The following is a 20,364-nucleotide window of genomic DNA, read 5'->3' as shown; positions in this document are numbered from 1 at the left end:
TCTTTGTATTCCCAGCACTTTACACAAATTGCATTGCACAGAGTAGGTACTTAACAATTTTTGTTTTAGTTTAGTACCTGAACTGAATTAAAAGGATTAGATTTCTTCTGCTTGTTCCCTGCCCTACCCCAAAGGCAGAACTAGGACCAATAGATGGAAATTAGGTTTAATGTCAAGAAAAGCTTTCTGACAATATCATCCAAAAGTGGAACTGAGGTATACCTCAGAAGTTAATGGGTACTCCTGCAATGAGGTTTCCAGCACAGCCTGGATGACCATTTGTCAAAGATATTGGAAGGGATTTTTTTTTCAGGTATGGATTAGACTAAATATACTGTGATCTTTTCCAACACTGATATTCTATAATTCATGTGTTTAAGCATAGACTATATTTTAAAGCAGCAATTAAAAAGATGTTCCTATAGTTAAGTTATATACCCTCTGCAGGGTAGGTAGGTGGTGCAGTGGATAGAGCACCAGCCCTGAATTCAGGAGGACCTGAGTTCAAATTTGGTCTCTGACACTTAACACTTCCTAGCTGTGTGACCCTGGGCAAGTCACTTAACCCCAGCCTCAGGGGGAAAAAAAAAAAAATGAATGTAAGTTATATACCCTCTGCTCCAAAAAAGTGGAAGAGTTGTTCTGACTAAATACAGGACATAATCAAACTGAAATAATAGAAGTTTTGGGAAATTTGCCTACTTGAGAAGATGCTAATACCACAAGTAAAATCTCCAGGCAATTCCAGTTTTATCAGTCTTCTCAATCTCAAGGTCCATGCCCTTCATTAGCTGTATCCTTATCACCTTCACTTCTCTAGACTGGCTTCCCTACTCTTACTGCATCCTAAGGGAAATTCTCTTATGACTGATTATTATCTCTGGCATGGAGGAAAAACTAGTTCTTGGAAGATTCAAAAAGACAAAAAGCATCAAGGGTTTTCATAGGGTAGGTCTTGCCCTTAAATGTAAAATATAAACCTGCTTGGTGCATTTGTTAACCTGCAACTCAAAGGTCCTTACATGAATGATTATGACCTTGAGGGAGAATCATGCTAGTCCTCTTTGATTCACTACTTCATCTCACCCAATCATGTCTTCCCTTCCTCTTTAAAGCAATCAAAGTAGCCTCGGTGATGAATAAAGCATTAGACCTGAGGTCACAAAGGTTGGGTTCAAATATAAACACTAAATAGCTAGGTGACCCTAAGCAAATCACTTAGCCTTTCCAACCTTCAATTTTCTCATCTATGAAATGGGGATGATATTTACAGGGCTATTATAATGAAAGTGCTTTTGTAAGCTTAGGCTTTGCAAAAAACTATATAAATGTAAGCTATAATTTTGATGACTTGGAATATATTGGAGCCAGGAGATATGAGGTGAATCCTAGCTCTTACTATAGTAAGGTCAGAGAGTATGTCATCTATCAAATGAGGTAATTTATTTTAAAGTACTTTGCAAATCTCAAAGCACTATATAAATACCAGCTATTATTAGTTATCATCTAGAGGATCAGCTTTAGGGACTTGACCCTGTAATCTTACGGATAATGATATTTTACAGGTGGTATCACAAGAGTGTGAAAATCAAGTAAGTGATTTCTATGTTGCAGTTTTGTCTTGTTTGTTTGTTTGTTTCCAGCCTATAATTTCAATGGTGTAGGGAATCCAAACTAAGGAAAAACCCTCTACCAATATAGCTCAGAATCTGTGCTGCAGTTTCGTCTTATAAAGTTTTCTGGAGAACTGAGAGATGTCCAGCATTACACAATCACTTTGTGTCCAAGGTAAGGCTCACATCTTCCTGACTTTAAACATAACTCTCTATTCACTATAGCATATTGACTATTGAAAAATAATTCATAAATTGTAAATTTTTTAATACTTCAAAGTTCAATGATTTCATTTTGTGTGTCTAATCCCTCCAGAAAATGAAAATTGACATTTTTGTGTATCTTTTTTATCAGGGGTTAAATCATTGCAGTTACATATTCTCGTATGTGTCCATGTCTCCATAAAATCCAACTTCATAGTATCAAGGTGACTGTGGGTTCTTGAAAGCTATGCCAGTAGAGCTCAAACTCTCATGCCAGGATCTAAATTGCCAGGAAGATTTGAAATGTGATCCCAGCAACAAGCTATGTCTCATGTCAACGACAAGGCAAGCCTAGCTAAGTATAGAAAGCCTCATCACTGTAAACTGGCAACTTGATGATGAAATTTTTGGTCATAGAAACAAAATGATTTTCAATTGTAGGTGGCCCACTTCCATTTTCTACACTAGCAGAAAAGGAAACAGAATACTGAGTTTTATACAATGTTTAAACTGTCTATGATTATTAATATAATTATTTTCACTACTCTAAATGTGAGGTCCTTATCTACTGAGCAATAAGTGGACATCCTACTCCTAAATAGTTCACTAGAATTGAATAATATCAATCTTGATATTATTATGAATGAAACCAGAAGACAAAAGAATGTTGAGCTAAATGTAAAATGACTCATTGGTTCTCCTGGGATGAAAACAAAGGAGTTTAAAAAAAAAAAAAAGAAAAGAAAAAGAAAACAAAGGAGTCGGTGGAGTAGTTTTATCATGCATGAAGCTTTAGGTCTTTTTAATCATATATCCAAGAAACCTACCTTGGATTCAAAGCATACTTATGAGCATCTTCTGAAAAAACCAAGGCTCTTGGAACACTGGTCCTGGAGCCAGAAGGACCTGAATTCAAATTCAGCCTCAGACACTTGACACTTTTACTTGCTGTGTGATCTTGTTACCAATATTAGGCAAAACAAACAAATTAAGAACAGGGCTTTAAAGTTCCTTCCCACTGCTTTTCCTTTTACCAAATTAATCCAAAGTTACATTATTTCAAAACAAAAGTTAATTAAATAACGTATTTAATTAAACAGTAAAGCAAAATAAGTGACAAGGAAAATTTTCCCAAGTTTTACATTCTCATACAGATCATCCAACTGTGGTGGGAGAAGGAACACAAGTGGCCAAGATGATGTGTGAGACATATACAAGTACATGTATAGCCAGAGCAATTTCTGTTCTTCAGGTAGTTTCTTCACTGAAAAGTTCCTTTGCTCCAGTGCTGTAGTTAGCTGCTCTCTTCGTAATGCTATTAATGTTATACTGATAGCTGGTGATGTTATAGAGCTGAGTGTTTTTACACTGCTGGGCTATTTCTCCATGCTGCTTGGCCATCTGGTAATCTTTCATGGCTAGGCAGCAAGCTGTTATCACCTTCTTGTTCTCCACAGCAAATCTGAATCTAATAGTCCTCTGTTGTTCCTTGTTGGTCTTCTACTGTCAGTCAAGTAAAGTAGAATAGTAAGTAGAATGATAGATTTGGAGTTGGGAAAACCTAGATTCAAAACCTGCCTCAGACAAAAGCTCTGTGATCCTAGATAAGTCATGTAAACTCTCTCTGCCTCACTTTCTTTGCCTGTAAAATGGGGATAATAATAATAGCACTTACCTCAGAGTTGTTTTGAGGATCAAATGAAATAATGAATGTAAAGTACTCTGAGTACCTCAAAGTGCTCTATAAATGCTAGCTAATTATTAGTTATTATTCTATTGAATTGTCACTGCTATATCACTTTACCAGTTCATTTAAGGGAAGGGTTTTCCAGTTCTTTTTACACATAGCATCAAATTGCTCTTTTGCAATTTAACCCCAAAGTCAAAGCCAGCTGGCCAACCAGAAGAAGCCTCAAGCTTAGGTTAAATCTGTCATAACTCCTTTGATCCTAGATGAATTGCTATTCTGAGATGTCGGTCCCTTGTTTGACTTAGAGTTAGAAAATTCCTGTCAACTCCTTTCTATTCCAGTGATGTCAGTTGTGGTCCATGTAAATTACCAGCCTGAGAGCCTCAGTAAAACTAGAGGGTCAGAACAGGGATAGTCCCATTTGTCCTGCATTTCCTGTTCAAAGCAAATTCACTGGTTTCCCAACATGTATCCAAAAGCAACAAGAAATATAATTTCATGTGATATTTAGTCAACTTGTATTGCAGGGCTCATAATAAACCTTTGTACAAAGACTACCATGAAAATAACTATAACATATGCATCCAACTTCAATACATTTAAAAGCCTTCTAAATGAGATACATAATCATTACCAATCATTATTTGGGAGTTTATCCTAACTTTGTTGTTCAATCCTGTCTGACTCTTAATGACCCCATTTGAGTTTTTATTGCTAAGGATACTGGAATGGTTTGCCATTTCCTTCTCCAGCTTATTTTATATATAAGGAAACTGAGGCAAACAAAGTTAAGTGACTTGCCTAAGGTCCCACAGCTAGTACATTATCTTAGGTGAGATTTGAACTTAGGAAAATGAGTCTTCCTCACTCCAGGCCCGACGTACTGCCACTGTGCTATCTCCAAAAACCCAAGTGGATAAAGAATGCATATTGCTTAGATTATGATACGTAATTATATAGAAAGTTCATAGAGTTGATGTATCAGTATATATATTGCATAGCAACTGAGAATGAACAATGAACTACCCCCAAAACAGAATAGGAAGAGAGTAAACTGGATTGCATCTAGAAAATTACACAGTACTTTTAATGACCTCTCAAGTTTCTTATTCATACAAAGCCCAATTTTTTAAAAAATCAATAATATTCAGATTATGCTACAGATGAAATATTGTATTCTTTGAAGAATTAAAATTGTGGATCACCTAAAAAGTAAGAGTCTATGTGAATAAACTGCAACATATTATTAAAGAAGAAATGTTCAAGAGATGCAGTATAGATAGTGAGATAACATGATTGGAAAATGAGTTAACCGGGTCTGTATCCCAAAGAGATCATAAAAGAAGGAAAATGGACCCACATGTACAAAAATGGGAGTAGCTCTTTTTGTAACAGCAAGGAATTGGAAATTGAATGAATGTCCATCAATTGGGGAATGGCTGAGTAAGTTATGCTATATGCATGTGATAGATTATTATTGCTCTGTAAGAAATAATAATCAGGCTGATTTCAAAAAGCTCAGAAAAACTTATATGAACTGATGTTAAGTGAAGTGAGCAGAACTAGGAGAACATTGTACACAATAACAGCAAGATCATGTGATGATCAACTGCAATGGCTTTAGCTCTTCTCAACAATTCAGGAATCCAAGACAATTTCAATAGACTTGGGATGGAAAATGCCATCCCCACGCAGAGAGAAAACTATGGAAACTGAATGTGGATCAAAGCATATTATTTTCACCCTTTTTTGTCTGTTTGTTTGCTTGCTTTTTCTTTTTCATGTTTTCTTTTTCCCTTTTTGTCTGATTTTTCTTGTACAACATGACAAACACGAAAACATGTTTAAAACCATTGCATGTGTTTAACCTGTATTAGATTGTTTGCTTTCTTGGGGAGAGAGAGAAGATGAGAAGGAAGGAGAAAAAATTTAGGACATGTCTTACAAAAATGAACGTTGAAAACTATCTTTACACATATTTGGAAAAATAAAATACTATTGAGGAAAAAATGAGGAGAGTTAATCACATAACAAGAGTTAAGGATAACCAATGGAGAATTGGTATAGTCCATTGGTAACCATGTAAATGTCATGACATCTACTAATGGCTCTCAGTTAGATCAGAACTCCTATGGAAAGATATGTGGAAGTACCCAAACACCACCCAGAATGAGAAGGCACAAATAGGGATACTATCTGTACCATTGGTAAAAGAATATTAATAAGACCACAAATATAGAAACAAACTACAGGAACATAAATAGTCCTGTTTCTTTATTTACAGATGTGAAAATAGATGCTCAGAAAAATTAAGAGATTTGCCCAAATTACAAGGTAATAAGTATCAGAGTCAGAATTTGAAGCCATATTCATTCTAGCCTCTTAGCAAATGTGCATATTTTCATAGCTCTGCTTAATACTAGCTCCTTTCTACTGTTGTTGTTGCTAGCCGAAGTTCACCAACAAATATTTTCATGAAAACCCAATAGAGAAGTAAGAAATATTTCAAGGATCAATGATTGTGTCTGTGAATATTGGTGACTCCTTGACTCTAATATGACCTTGTGACTTTGGGTAAGTTACAGAATTCATGGCCTGTATTCTCATGAGGAAATGATCATAAATCATGAGATTAGACTAAATTATATCTAAGATCCCTTCTAGCACTAGACCTTTAACCTTTTATCCTATGATACAGAAAGTCATGTCTCTGATAGCCAATGGTCTTCAGGAGTTATTCTGTAACAACCACCTGTGACCAATCAAATGATCAGCATCTTCAAATGGTGCTAGTCTGGTTCACAGGTGATAGATGTACAAGAGTCTGTCCTTGGGCTTATTCCTTAAAATCTTTCCAGCTTGGTAAAACCTACCAGGAATACTGTTTTGCTGGTACCACCTTAGAGAATCCAGGGCTATTCCCACAAGAAAATGAGGAATTGGAGGAGAACTATAATGGAAAAGAAAGCACTATGAAAAGTCCCCTCTTAATGTATTCTGATGGAAGTGGATATCTTCAACATAGAGAAGAACTAATCCAACTCTAATTGGTCAATGATGGACAGAATCAGCTACACCCAGAAAAGGAGCATTGGGAAATGAGTGTAAACTGTTAGCATTTTTTATTTTTACCTTCCGAATCCAATTCTTCCTTTGCAATAACAACAAAATTCAGTTCTGCACATATATATATTGCACTTAGGATATACTATAACATATTTAATATGTATGGGAATGCCTGCCATGTAGGGGAGGGGGTGGAGGGAAGGAGGGGAAAACAGAACAGAAGGGAGTACAAGGGATAATGTTGTAAAAAATTACCTATGTATATGTACGGTCAAAAAATGTTATAATTATAAAATTAATTAAAAAAAAAAAAAAAAGAAAAGTCCCCTCTTAGATATTTACTATTATTAAACATTATTTTACTGCCATTAAAAATTTGGAAATAGTAAAGCTGCAAATAGCTATGTGCAAAATTTGGGGTACAACCAAGAAATTGTCATGATTTTATTATGTCTATTTAATCTTAGAGAATCATGTGGGGCAAAGAAAAAGATAGAAGACAATTTATGTACTGGAACATATCAAAAAAGAACTACCTGTGGCTAGAAGTATTTCTTGGCAATTCAGCTGAATATGTCTACCTATTCAAAGATGTTTTCTAATTAAGAAAAAAAGGAAAATAATTTCAATCAGGAACTTAATTCTTTTTTTGTGTTCTTGATTCCTTTGGCAGTCTGGGGAAGCCTATGAATTCTTTCTCATATTCAGGTTTTTACATGCATAAAACAAAAATACGTAGAATTACAAAGAAGTCACTTTTATTGAAAAACATTTACCAAAATAAAATTTAAATAAGTTCATAGACCATAGATTAAGTACTCCTGATCTAAATCAAGAAGGCCAATATTTCCTTTGGAAGCTTGGCAGAGAGAATATGGTGTCAATGAAACATTTCATTGAAGCCCAAATTAAAGGTTTGCAGAGTTGTGGGAATGTCTAATCATTGCCTATATGTGGCTACGAGACTGGCATCTATTATTTTCCTTTCTTAGAGAAGACTGGGTTTCTTGAATTATACATATGAGCTAAGTTTTTTAGTTTTCATATCTCTTGTTAAAAGTTCTTCTAGCTCAAAATACATCTCTGTGATCTTATTTCCCTTAGGTTTTTTAGTTTTGTTTTATTAAAATTTCCACTGAAAAACATAATCAAAACCTAATGTTTATTGTTTCAAGTCACACATAATAATATTATGGGATTTTATTCCTATTAAAAACATGTGTTACAAGTATACACATAATTATATAAGTCTCAGACTCAATTTGCACACACATACCAATGGCCACACACAAACCTTAGGAAAATAAGGATAATAGTCTTTTCTGAACCAACAAAATCTATAAAATAGTACTATAATCCAGTCCTTGAATCAAATAACTAAACCAAAATTTTCCAAGAGTCAGCAAAACATTTTGTAGAATTTAATTGGAGTATAATTTCCACCTAGTGGAATAAGTTAAGGTTACTTTTTTTTGGTTTGAACATATTTTCTGGATTTGATCATCTTAAGCATGTATGTTTTTACTATATTTCTTTGAGGAAATGTTAGTTTTACAAAGAAAAACTCAACAATAAGCAAAATCAAATTAGTACCAAAAAAAGTATGGAAAATTTTTTCCAGGAAACAAAGTTCTTCACAAACATTTTCAACTGACTCTTAAAATCCCAAATAGTAAGATATATACATGTTTGGAGATTTTAACTTTATGCATGTGTAAATTGGAGACATTACTATGTGATGAAACATGAACAAGGCTGGTATCAGCTTCAGCATTGTCTTATTATCTGTAAGACCTTAGACAATTTGAAAGAGAATATAAAATAATGGATAACATACTGGACTTAGAATCAGGAAGGAAGAAAATAAGCATTTATTTTAGTACCTATATTCCACTCACTAACCTTACAAATATTATTTCATTCAATCTTCACAATAACTCTGGGAAGGAGATGCCATTATTCTATTACTAACCCCCATATGACAATTGAAATTGTGGCTGAGAGAATAACTGCCTTGCCTAAGGCCACAATAGATAGTAAGTACAAAAGCTGGAATTTGAAGTCAGATCTTTCTGACTTTAGGCCCAGAATTCTATCCACTATACCACCTGACTCCATTTGGGAAGCTCTGAATTAAATTACCTTTATCAGACTCTTATTAGATCTGTGATCTTGGGCAAGTCACTTGACATTTATGTACTTCAGTTCCCTCATCTGTAAAATGAAAGAGTTGTATACTTTATTGCCACAAAAGTCTCCCCAGGTCTAAAATCTATGATTGTATTTAAATTGGTTCATCTTAAAACTCAGTCACTTAGGTGAGTTCTAATAATCTCTTAAACTTTAAATTTCTATGTTTTCATAATAATGTACTTTTGCAGCATTTTATGGTTACAAGTTTCCTTTCCATTTCATTTCAGCATCACCTCAGCCTTATAAAACTAGGCATGAGTATTATTCCCAACATTTTATGTCAACAGGAGCTAGCAACAGAGAACAGTTAGAAAATGAATACTTTGAGCGTTAGTATTAGCCTGTGTTTAGCATTTATTTATAGTGTTATGTTGATTCTCAAAGATCACACTCAACAAGTATTTGTGTGTAAAAATATTAACATACTAACTACAAACTTTAAGACAAAAAAAAAATGCAAAATTACAGTACTAATGCAAATTCGATTGCTGATAGGCCCTGGGGATATGAAATCTTCAGCATGTGACATACTTCTCTCTCCTGGTGCAGAGAGCCAGGACATTTGTGATCAGATACTCTTCCCAGGTCCTGTGACCCAGACCTTGGCACAGAAAGTAGGGACATGGACACCAACTGGAACAATCTTTATTTTTTCCTTCTGCAGAGTTGAGGAGAGGATGGAATGAAAATTTGCAGTTTGTGATACATGTAGCTATTGTCGTTATATTAAATGCATATATCTATTTTTATCACATTAATGAAATGCTTAGAGAAGCATTTAAGTAATGACATTGATAGAGGTGATTGTAGCAAGCACATTTAAGGGATATAAAGGGAAAGGCGTGGCTAAGGAGGAGCGAAGAAACAAACCCAGCAATTTGATTGGTGGAGTTACAGACACCTCTCGCTAGAGGACCCTACTCGGCATCGCTCCTGAAGAAGGTGGGTCTAAGGCATGATTGGCAACCTACTGTCCTGAGAGCCTGACAAGAGAAGGACAGCAGCTGGACTTAACTGATACAGTGCCTTCTTGTATTCAATGATGGTCTTTACACAATAATAGCAGTATAAACAGAATCCTAATTAATGAATATGATCATTCTTCTCAGCTTCAGGCATAATTAGTTCTTGTTAGGTTGTTAGCTCCAATACCCTGATCCCCACTCCCACCCGCAGATTGTTAGTTTTCTCCCTCTCGGGTTATTACCTTTGCAGTAGTTGAATTCACAGTGAATTCTTCTTCTTTCCCCGCCCCCAATTTAATACAATGTAAGAACAGGACCTTTCATTTGTGTCTTTGTAACTCCAATATCTAGCAAAGCACCTTGCACACTCACGTACAGTCTAAAAGACCTGAACATTTTAAATAAAGTGCGTGTGCTTGCTGCAAGTCACCGTCAAGTCCCTAATAAAGCTGTGTGAACCCACGACTCAATATTAGTAGTTCGTGCAATGCAATGTATGTCCCTCTAAAATAATTCTCTCCTTCGTCCAAGTGACCTTTAATAGGTCTTAGTTAGCAGCACTTGTTTTTATTTACTAATATTCAAAAATCCTAGTTAGACACACAGTAGCAGGGGGATTTCCCTCCCCACTTCCCCTCCTTTTCTTCTAACCTGGACAGTCTTTCCTAACCTGAAATGCGACCTTGCCCCTCCACACTCCCCTTCACTAGAGTCTCCTCCCAGTTATCTGGGCATCTATACCCCGCAGCCACATGTTTATTGCTTGCTTTATTCTTTTACTTCCTCCTTTGGATTCTCCACGGCTTTCCAGCACCTGTGCGATCATTCATAGTCAACAGGTATACGCAATAGGCTATCACAATATTTCAAGATAAAAACCAAAAGCCACAAAACCTTTTCCTAGCGTAGCGTTTTACAAGCGTTTTGGGCTTACGCTACTTGGATCGTCCCCGTTTATTTTTACAGAGGAAGAAAGTGAAAAGGCGGGGGGAGGGCGGGGGAGGGGGGAAAAGGGAAGGGGGGAGACAGAAGACGAAGGATTGGGGGAAGAATTCCACGACGCCACAGAGGAAAAGTGAAGCACCCCCAATTCTGCAGCCTCGGACCCAAGAGATACGCGTGCGGTGCGTAGGCTCAAATACAATAGAATGCAAACACAAGTTTTGACCAGGGGAGGAAGGAGGGAGCAAGAATACAGACATTACAGTTGGAAATTTATTGCAGATATAATTAGTAATTGCCACACTCGGGGGAAAGCGGGGGAAGGGGAGCAGGGGTTGCTTAAGTAGTCGTTCTTCGGTTTCCGTCCTTTGGGACTTTATCGGCCGGGAGGCCAGGGAGAAGACGCGGTAGATGGAGCTCCAGAGGTTGGCAAAGCAGAGACGCAGATGCTGGCAGAAGTGGAGCTTCTGCTAGTCCCAGTGCTGGCGGTGACTGCTAGGGAGCCTCCGCACACGCACGCTCAAGCCCGACTACCCCGCAAGTGGGCTACACGACGCGGTGCTGGGCTCAGCCGTGGGGCTCGGGGGTGCGTGCATGCGTGCGGCTCGGCGCTTCCCCTGTGGTGGGGTTGGAGAGAGCCAGAAAGAGGGTGCTTTAGAAGGGGCGAAGAAAGTCCACTCCGTGACCGTGGGGTCCGTAGGCAATAAGAGAGGGTAGGTAACTCACTCCTTACCTTCTTTCCTGGAGACGGAGGGATCCCGGGCAAAGAGCGCCTGCACCAGCTCGGATCTGCCCGATCGAGTTCAAGCCACGACCGCTCCAGGGATTAAAAAGAAAAGCCCCACTTGCTATATCCCCCTCCTACCCCACCCCCACTCCTCGGCCACTCCTTCTGTTCCTTGCCCCTTTCTTCTTCCTCTCCCTTTACTGTCTCCCTCTCTTCTCATTCCTCCTGCTTTGCTAGCTCTCCCACCAGTTCCCTCCCAGTCTCCTCTCTCCTCCCAGTGGGAATGGCAACCGCGGTAGCAGCTCTCCCTCTATCGTTTCTCTCTAAAGGCGGTAGTCCCTCTCTTTTTCCTTCTGTCCCCACCCTTCCCCACCCCCCCAGCTTCCAGGACATACATAGATAGCCTCATACATGATTTAGGAAGGTATGCAGAGTATGCATACCTTTGTTAACTCTTCTGGGCCCGGACAAGTTGGATATTAAATGTTTATTACAATTACTTAGTCAATTAATCTAGGTTGTAGTGAGGGGAGGGAGAGGGAGTTTTAAAATCCAACTACCACAAAACCCTCTTTCTATTTTTCTGGCACGTATGAGGCTCCTAATAATGGTTATTGGTTGATTGATTAAGGAGGGCAATTTAATTTGGCGTTTAGTATTTATGATGGGAATGGTGGTGGGGTGGAGAGAAAGGGTAACCAATGCATTTTTCAGAAAAGATCTTCAGAAATTCTATTTAAACAAAGTTTAATCAAAAGTGAGTTTAAACAGACCCACGTATTCATTCAAAATACTTTTTTGAACCATAGTACAAGACACTGAGGCTACAAAGATGAGTAAAATATTGCTCCTGCCCTTATCTCAAAGTTTTCTGACCTTGGATTAGCTTCAGAAGGGATACCATTAGCCACATAATGTCTTTTTTCCTGTTAAGGCTCCTTGCTGCCATCTGTCAGTATGCAGAAATAATTGTTTTCGAGTAAAAATACTGCCTATAAGCTGGTTTTGGTTACCAACCCTTAAAAATGTCTTTTGCTCTTTCTAGTGTTTTCCAGTTTGGAGAAAAAGAGAAAAGGAAAGGAGGAAAGAGAGAGATGTAATTTTGATGATGAATTGGTAATGAAGGGAACAGACCAAAATAGTAGGAAAGATGAGGAAATTAACAAGGGGATAGAGAAAGAATCACTAATATGCAGGACCAGCCCTACTTGTTGAGAGCCTAGTTCTTGTGTTAATTCCCCTATCCAAAAATACCTCCCCATCAAGCCTACTACCACGGGGCTTGAAATTCCTTAAACATTCATTTCTTGAGTTCAGGCTTGTCCCTGGGTTTAAAAAGGCAAATTCCATACATAGGATCACAAATTTAGAACTGGAAGGGATATATAGAGACAGTCAAATCCAACCCCTTCTTTAACAAATGAAAAAATGAGGCACAGAAAGGTAAAATAAGCTGCGCTCAGTTACTCAACCAGGCAGGATTTGAGTCCAATGTATAATTCAATAGGGAATCTCTTCAGAAATAGTATTAAAGTAAGAGTCAAAATATTTAGGTTAGTCTTGGCTTCTTCACAAACTAGCCTTTCCATCCTTGGATTTGCTTAACTTTTCCAATCCTATTTCCTTACCTATAAAATATATATAATAATGCCAGTACTGCCTATACTTCAGTAACACATTCACATGGCTTTTAAAAATATACAAGTGCTTTTGTCATAACAATCCTCAAGACAACAAGCATTTATTAAATACCATAATGAGTCAAAAGCATGTGCTAACATCATAAATCTAAAGCATTAGCAGTAGTAGGAGCATTGGACTTAGAATCAGGAAGACTCATCTTCCTGAATTCAAATCTGGTCTCAGACACTTGACTCTGGGCAAGTCACTTCACCCTGTTTGTCTCAGTTTCCTCATCTGTAAAGTGGACTGGAGAAGAAAATGGCAAACTATTCTACTATCTTCCCCAAGAAAACCCCAAGTGGGGTCACAGAGTATTGGTCACAACTGAAACAACTGAACAATAATTATTATTAAATGCCTATAGTTAGCAAATGATTAGATTTTGTGCTAGGCACTAGGACTACAAAGAAAAAACAAAAACAAAAAAAGAGTTCCTACCCTCAAGGAATTTACAATCTAAAGGAGAAAATACAACCAGTACATAAACAGGAAAAATTAAAGTAAAGTTAGGGAGGGAGAACAGTATCTGAAGAGATTAAAGCAGACCTCAAGTAGGAAATAGTATTAAGTAATGAATTATGTATGCATAGAAGGAAGCCAGGGATTCTGAGAGGTAAAGGTGAATGGAGACAGTATTCCAGTAGGAGGGGAAAGCCTGACCTAGAGGCAGGAACTGTGCATGGGAGAAAGTAAGTAAGCCACTTTGGCTAGGAAAAAATATGTGAGGTGAAATCATGTAAAAATCCATCTGGAAACATAGATGGGAATCTAACTGTGAGGAACTCTAAATGCCTACCAGAGGAGTTGATATTTTATCCTAGGTAAAGAGAACCACTGAGCTATTAGAGCAGCTTGGTTTTTAACCTGTGTTTTTTAGGAATGTCAATTTGATATCTCTGTGGAAGATAAACTGGAAAAAGGAGAGACTTCAGGAAAAGAGGCCACTAATAGACTGGTGAATATTTTTAGGCAGGAAATCTTAGGGGCCTGAATTAGGCATATAAATGGGAAGAAGCAAAGATCAAAGTAGAGAAGAGGGTTGAAAATGAAGGTTGTGCAGAAAAAGCATTTGATAAAATCCAACATCCATTCCTACTAAAAACACTTGAGAGTATAGGAATAAAGGGACTATTCCTTAAAATAATAAGGAGCATATATTTAAAACCTTCAGTAAACATCATATGTAATGGTGATAAACTAGAACCTTTCCCTGTAAGATCAGGAGTGAAACAAGGTTGCCCACTATCACCATTACTATTCAATATAGTACTAGAAACTCCAGCCTCGGCAATAAGAGCCGAGAAAGAGATTCAAGGAATTAGAGTAGGAAATGAAGAAATCAAATTGTCACTTTTCGCAGATGACATGATGGTATACTTAGAGAACCCCAAAGACTCTGCTAAAAAGCTATTAGAAATAATTCAGAATTTTAGCAAAGTCGCAGGATACAAAATAAATCCACATAAATCCTCAGGATTTTTATACATTACCAACACAATCCAACAGCAAGAGATACAAAGAGAAATTCCATTCAAAATAACAGTCGATAGTATCAAATATTTGGGAATATATCTACCAAAGGAGAGTCAGGAATTATATGAGCAAAATTACAAAACACTTGCCACAAAAATAAAGTCAGATTTAAATAATTGGAAAGACATTCAGTGCTCTTGGATAGGCCGAGCGAATATAATAAAGATGACAATACTCCCCAAACTAATCTATTTATTTAGTGCTATACCAATCAGACTCCCAAGAAACTATTTTAATGACCTAGAAAAAATAACAACAAAATTCATATGGAAAAATAAAAGGTCGAGAATTGCAAGGGAACTAATGAAAAAAAAGTCAGAGGAAGGTGGTCTAAGTGTACCTGATTTAAAGCTATATTATAAAGCAACAGTCACCAAAACCATTTGGTATTGGCTAAGAAATAGACTAGTTGATCAGTGGCATAGGTTAGGTTCACAGGGCAAGATAGTGAATAAAAATAGCAATCTAATCTTTGACAAACCCAAAGATCCCAAATTTTGGGATAAGAATTCATTATTTGACAAAAACTGCTGGGAAAACTGGAAATTAGTATGGCAGAAACTAGGTATGGACCCACATTTAACACCACATACTAAGATTAGATCAAAATGGGTCCAAGATTTAGGCATTAAGAACGAAATCATAAATAAATTGGAGGAACATGGGGTGGTTTACCTCTCAGACTTGTGGAGGAGGAAGGAGTTTGTCCATGGGAGAACTAGAGACCATTATTGATCACAAAATAGAACATTTTGATTACACCAAATTAAAAAGTTTCTGCACAAACAAAACTAATGCAAACAAGATTAGAAGGGAAGTAACAAATTGGGAAAACATTTTTACAGTTAAAGGTTCTGATAAAGGCCTCATCTCCAAAATATACAGAGAATTGACTTTAATTTATAAGAAATCAAGCCATTCTCCAATTGATAAATGGTCAAAGGATATGAACAGACAATTTTCAGATGATGAAATTAAAACTATTTCCACTCATATGAAAGAGTGTTCCAAATCACTATTGATCAGAGAAATGCAAATTAAGACAACTCTGAGGTATCATTACACACCTGTCAGATTGGCTAAGATGACAGGAACAAATAACGATGAATGTTGGAGAGGCTGTGGGAAAACTGGGACACTGATGCATTGTTGGTGGAGTTGTGAAAGAATCCAACCATTCTGGAGAGCAATCTGGAATTATGCCCAAAAAGTTATCAAAATGTGCATACCCTTTGACCCAGCCATACTACTACTGGGCTTATACCCCAAGGAACCACTAAAGAAGGGAAAGGGACCTGTATGTGCCAAAATGTTTGTGGCAGCCCTTCTCATAGTGTCTAGAAGCTGGAAGATGAATGGATGTCCATCAATTGGAGAATGGTTGGGTAAACTATGGTATATGAATGTTATGGAATATTATTGTTCTATAAGAAATGACCAACAGGAGAAATACAGAGAGGCTTGGAGAGACTTACATCAACTGATGCTGAGTGAAACAAGCAGAACCAGAAGATCATTATACACTTCAACAATGATACTGTACGAGGATGTATGCTGATGGAAGTGGATTTCTTCAACATAGAGAAGAGCTAATCCAATTCCAATTGATTAATGATGGACAGAACCAGCTACATCCAGAAAAGGAACACTGGGAAATGAATGTAAACTGTTATTTTTACCTTCTGAATCCAATTCTTCCTGTGCAACAAAAAATTCGGTTCTACACACATATATTGTATCTAGAATATACTGTAATATATTTAACATATATAAGACTGCTTGCCATCTGGGGAAGGGGGTTGGGGGAGGAAGGGAAAAAATATGAATAGAAGTAAGTGCAAGGGATAATGTTGTAAAAAAATTACCCATGCATATGTACTGTCAAAAAAATGTTATAATTATAAATTAAATTAAAATAAAATAAAATAAAATAGAACAAACCAAAAAAAAAAGAAAAAAGAAAAAAAAGAAAATGAAGGTTGGTCATAGAGTCATCTGCATGTAGATGATAATTGAACACATGGAAACTGAAGGAAAAAAAGAAAAAGAAAACAATCTAGTGCAGAATTCTTGACTATCCCAGTCCACAAAGAGTGAGATATGGACAAAGAACCAGTGAAGTAGAATAAGAAGAAAATCAAGCTAGAGAAAAATAGCAGGAGAGGATAGTTGATTTAAGGGTTTTGTTTACTTGCTTGTTTGTTTTTTAAGGATGAGGACAACGTGTAGATGCCAAAGAAGGAATCAGTGGATAAAGAGATTAAATATTAAAGAGATACTTCATGAGAAGCTAGTGGCACAGTGGATAGGGTACTAGGTCTAAAGTCAGAAAGACTTCTTGAATTCAAGTCTGGCCTCAGACACCCTGATTACCTCACTTTCCTCATTTGTAAAATGAGCTAGCAAACCACTCCAGTATCTTTGCCAAGAAAACCCAAAAGGGGTGATAAAAAATAAAACATGCCTAAACAACAACTGAACATGAGAAGAAGCAAATACCAGAAGGAGATAAGAAGAGAAAGGATCAAAGAAACAAATAGATGGGTTAGTGTGGCAAGTACTCTTTCTCTGAGAGTAGAGAATAAGCAGGAGATTAGAGGGTAATATTGAAGGGGCTTATGTACAAAAAAAGAGAAAAGATGTATGACATCAATCAATTCGTTCATTAACATTTTTATGAATTGGCTTTAGAGTTGGTTTTCTTACCTGTGTGAGCCATCTCTCACAGAAGGACTTTGTTGAATCAGGTTATCACCCAGATATATTTTGATTAGGAGAGTAGAAAGATATATCCAGGATAGGGAGATGCCCTGAAAATAGAAGCCTGAGTAATCAAGAAAGCTCTGATAAGTTGAATAAGTCCCCCAATCAATTTGCTGGTTCTTCTGATCGCACATGCTACACTTAGATCATAGTGGGGAAAGTGCCATAAAGAATCTCTTGAAAGACATTTCAAGGCATAATGAAAGTACAAACTGGGGAGACATGTTAAGAAAAAAAGTGGGACTATTGATTAGAGAAACATAAATTTAACCAACATCTAGCTACCACCCTTCACTTATCAGATTGGCTAATATGACAGAAAAGGAAAATCAGAAATGTTAGAGGTGCTGTGCTGATGAAGTGGCATACTGATTAAACCACTCCATTAAGCAGTTTGGAACTATGTCCAAAGGACTATAAAACTATGCATATCCTTTCACTAAGCAAAACTACTTATAGGTCTGTGCCCCAAAGAGATAAGAAAAAGGAAAACTACTTATATATACAAAAATATTTATAGTATTTCTTTTAGTGAATGGCAAAGAATTGGAAATTTAAGGAATGTCTATCAATTGGGGAAGGGCTGAACAAGTTGTTGTATATGATTATAATGTAATACTATTGTGTAATAAGAAATGACAAGCCAAATGCTCTCAGAAAAACTTGGAAAGCAATACATGAACTGTTGCAAAACGAAGTGTGCAGAACTAGAGAGGATTGTATACAGTAGCAACAATATTGTATGATGATCAGTTGTGAATAACTTGGCTATGTTGCTATATCAGCAATACAATGATTTAAGACAATGCCGAAGGAATTATGTTAAAAAATGCTATTTCCAGAGAAATATCTGGTGGAGTCTGAATGCAGATTGAAGCATACTTTCCTTTTTTTGTCAGTGTTTTCTTCTACAACATAACTAACATGGAAATAGTTCATGTTTTTCATGACTATACATGTATAACCTATAGCAAATTGTCTTCCCTGTGAGGGCTGAAAGGGAAGGGAAAGAGAATTTGGAACTCAATTTTTTAAAAAGAATGTTAAAAGTTATTTTTACATGTAGCTGGGGAAAAGGGTAAAATTTAAATAAATTGTCTATTTTTTTAAAAAGAAAAGAAATATGAGGAACATTAGAAACAAACCCCTTCCATTTCATAAGTTTGCTTTGGACCAGACTTGCTGCTATGGACCAAACTTGACACATTCAACATGTTCCTAGTGGATTTATTTTCATAAGAAAATACCAGTATTGAAATGGTCACACAAATTAAATGGAAGACATGAAATAACCATTTTTAAAAATTAGATCATTTGTGTTTGAAATTGAAATCAACTCGGTTCTACATGATTCTAGGTCCAGCTATGCATTGCTCTACCTAATTTCCAGGAGAGAATAGAGTCATGAAAACATAGGAAGAATAGAATGTCAAGAAAAAGTGTAACTGAGAATGTCAGAAGCTGCAGAAAAGTGAAAAAGGATGAGGAATGAGAAAAAAGCCATTTAAATCTAAAGCAATGAAAAGCAATTAAAGACCATTAGTAAAATCTTGGAAAGAGCAATTTTAGTTGAACTAAATAGTTTTTTAAATTTTTAAAGCTTTTTATTTTCAAAACATATGCATGGATAATTTTTCAACATTGACCCTTGCATAACCTTCCTCCCATCCCTTCCCCTAGATGGCAAGCAATCCATTATATGTTATACATGTTAAAATATATGTTAAATCCAACATGTGTAAACATATTTATACAATTTTCCTGCTGCACAAGAAAAATAAGACCAAAAAAGAAAGTAAATGAGTAAAAAAAACAAAATACAAGCAAACAATGACAAAAAGAGTGAGAATGTTATATTGTGATCCACATTCAGTTCCCACAGCCCCCTCTCTGAGTATGCATAGCTCTCTTCATCAGAAGATCATTGGAATTGGTATCAGTCATCTCATTGTTGAAAAGAGTTATTCATCAGAATTGATCATCGTATAATATTGATTTTGCCATGTACAATGATCTCCTGGAGTGCACAATACACTCCACCCAGCATCAGTTCATATAAGACTCTCCAGACTTCCATAAAATCATCCTTCTGATCATTTCCTACAGAACAGTAACATTCCATAACATTCATATGCCATAACTCATTCAGCCACTCCCCAACCAATTGGCACCCACCCAGCCCCCAGTTTCTTGCCACTATAAAAAAGGCCACCACAAACATTTTTGCACATGTGGATCTCTTTCCTTCCTTTGAGATCTCTTTGGGAAAAAGGCCCAATACAAAACTGCTGAATCAAAGGGTATGCACAGTTTAATAATTTTTTGAGCATATCTCCAAATTGCTCTACAGAAAGACAGAATCATTTCACAATTCCACCAACAATGTATTAGTGTCCCAGTTTTCCCACATCCCCCCAACATTGGTCATTATCTTTTCCTGTCATCTTAGCCAATCTGAGAGGTATGTAGGGGTATCTCAGAGTTGTCTTAATTTACATTTCTCTGATCAATAGTGATTTAGAGCACCTTTTCATATGAAAATGGCTTTAATTTCTTCATCTGAAAATTGTCTGTTCATATCCTTTGGCCATTTATCAATTGGAGAATGGCTTGAATTCTTATAAATTTGAGTCAATTCTCTATATATTTTAGAAATGAGGCCTTTATCAGAACCCTTAAATGTAAAAATGTTTTCCCAATTTATTGCTTCCCTTCTAATCTTGTCTGCTTTAGTTTTGCTTGTACAAAATTTTTTTAACTTAATATAATCAAAATTATCTATTTGGTGTTTAATTATAAGTTCCAGTTCCGTGGACACAAATTCCTTCCTTCTCTACAGATCTGAGAAGCAAACTATCCTATGTTTTTCTAATTTACTTATAATGTCACTCTTTTTGTCTAAATCACGAACTCATTTTGACCTTATCTTCATATGTAGTGTTAGGTGTGGGTCAATGCCTAGTTTCTTCCATATAGTTTCCAAAT

At 36.5% G+C, this 20,364-nt stretch overlaps 1 protein-coding gene across 1 annotated transcript in view; it reads right to left on the bottom strand.

Annotated features, from left to right (window-relative positions):
• The window catches only part of RNF144B (ring finger protein 144B), a 252,393-nt gene extending 240,902 nt beyond the window's left edge, over positions 1–11,491 (bottom strand). The window contains exon 1 of the mRNA XM_074272496.1: positions 11,407–11,491. The gene's annotated coding sequence lies outside the window, so the exon portion shown is untranslated. The remainder of the gene's footprint in view (positions 1–11,406) is intronic.
• Between the last annotated feature and the right edge of the window lie 8,873 nt (positions 11,492–20,364).

Source organism: Sminthopsis crassicaudata, chromosome 1 (genome assembly GCF_048593235.1).
Source record: "Sminthopsis crassicaudata isolate SCR6 chromosome 1, ASM4859323v1, whole genome shotgun sequence".
NCBI classification, from domain to species: Eukaryota; Metazoa; Chordata; class Mammalia; order Dasyuromorphia; family Dasyuridae; genus Sminthopsis; species Sminthopsis crassicaudata.
This window is presented reverse-complemented; position numbering and strand designations above follow the sequence as displayed.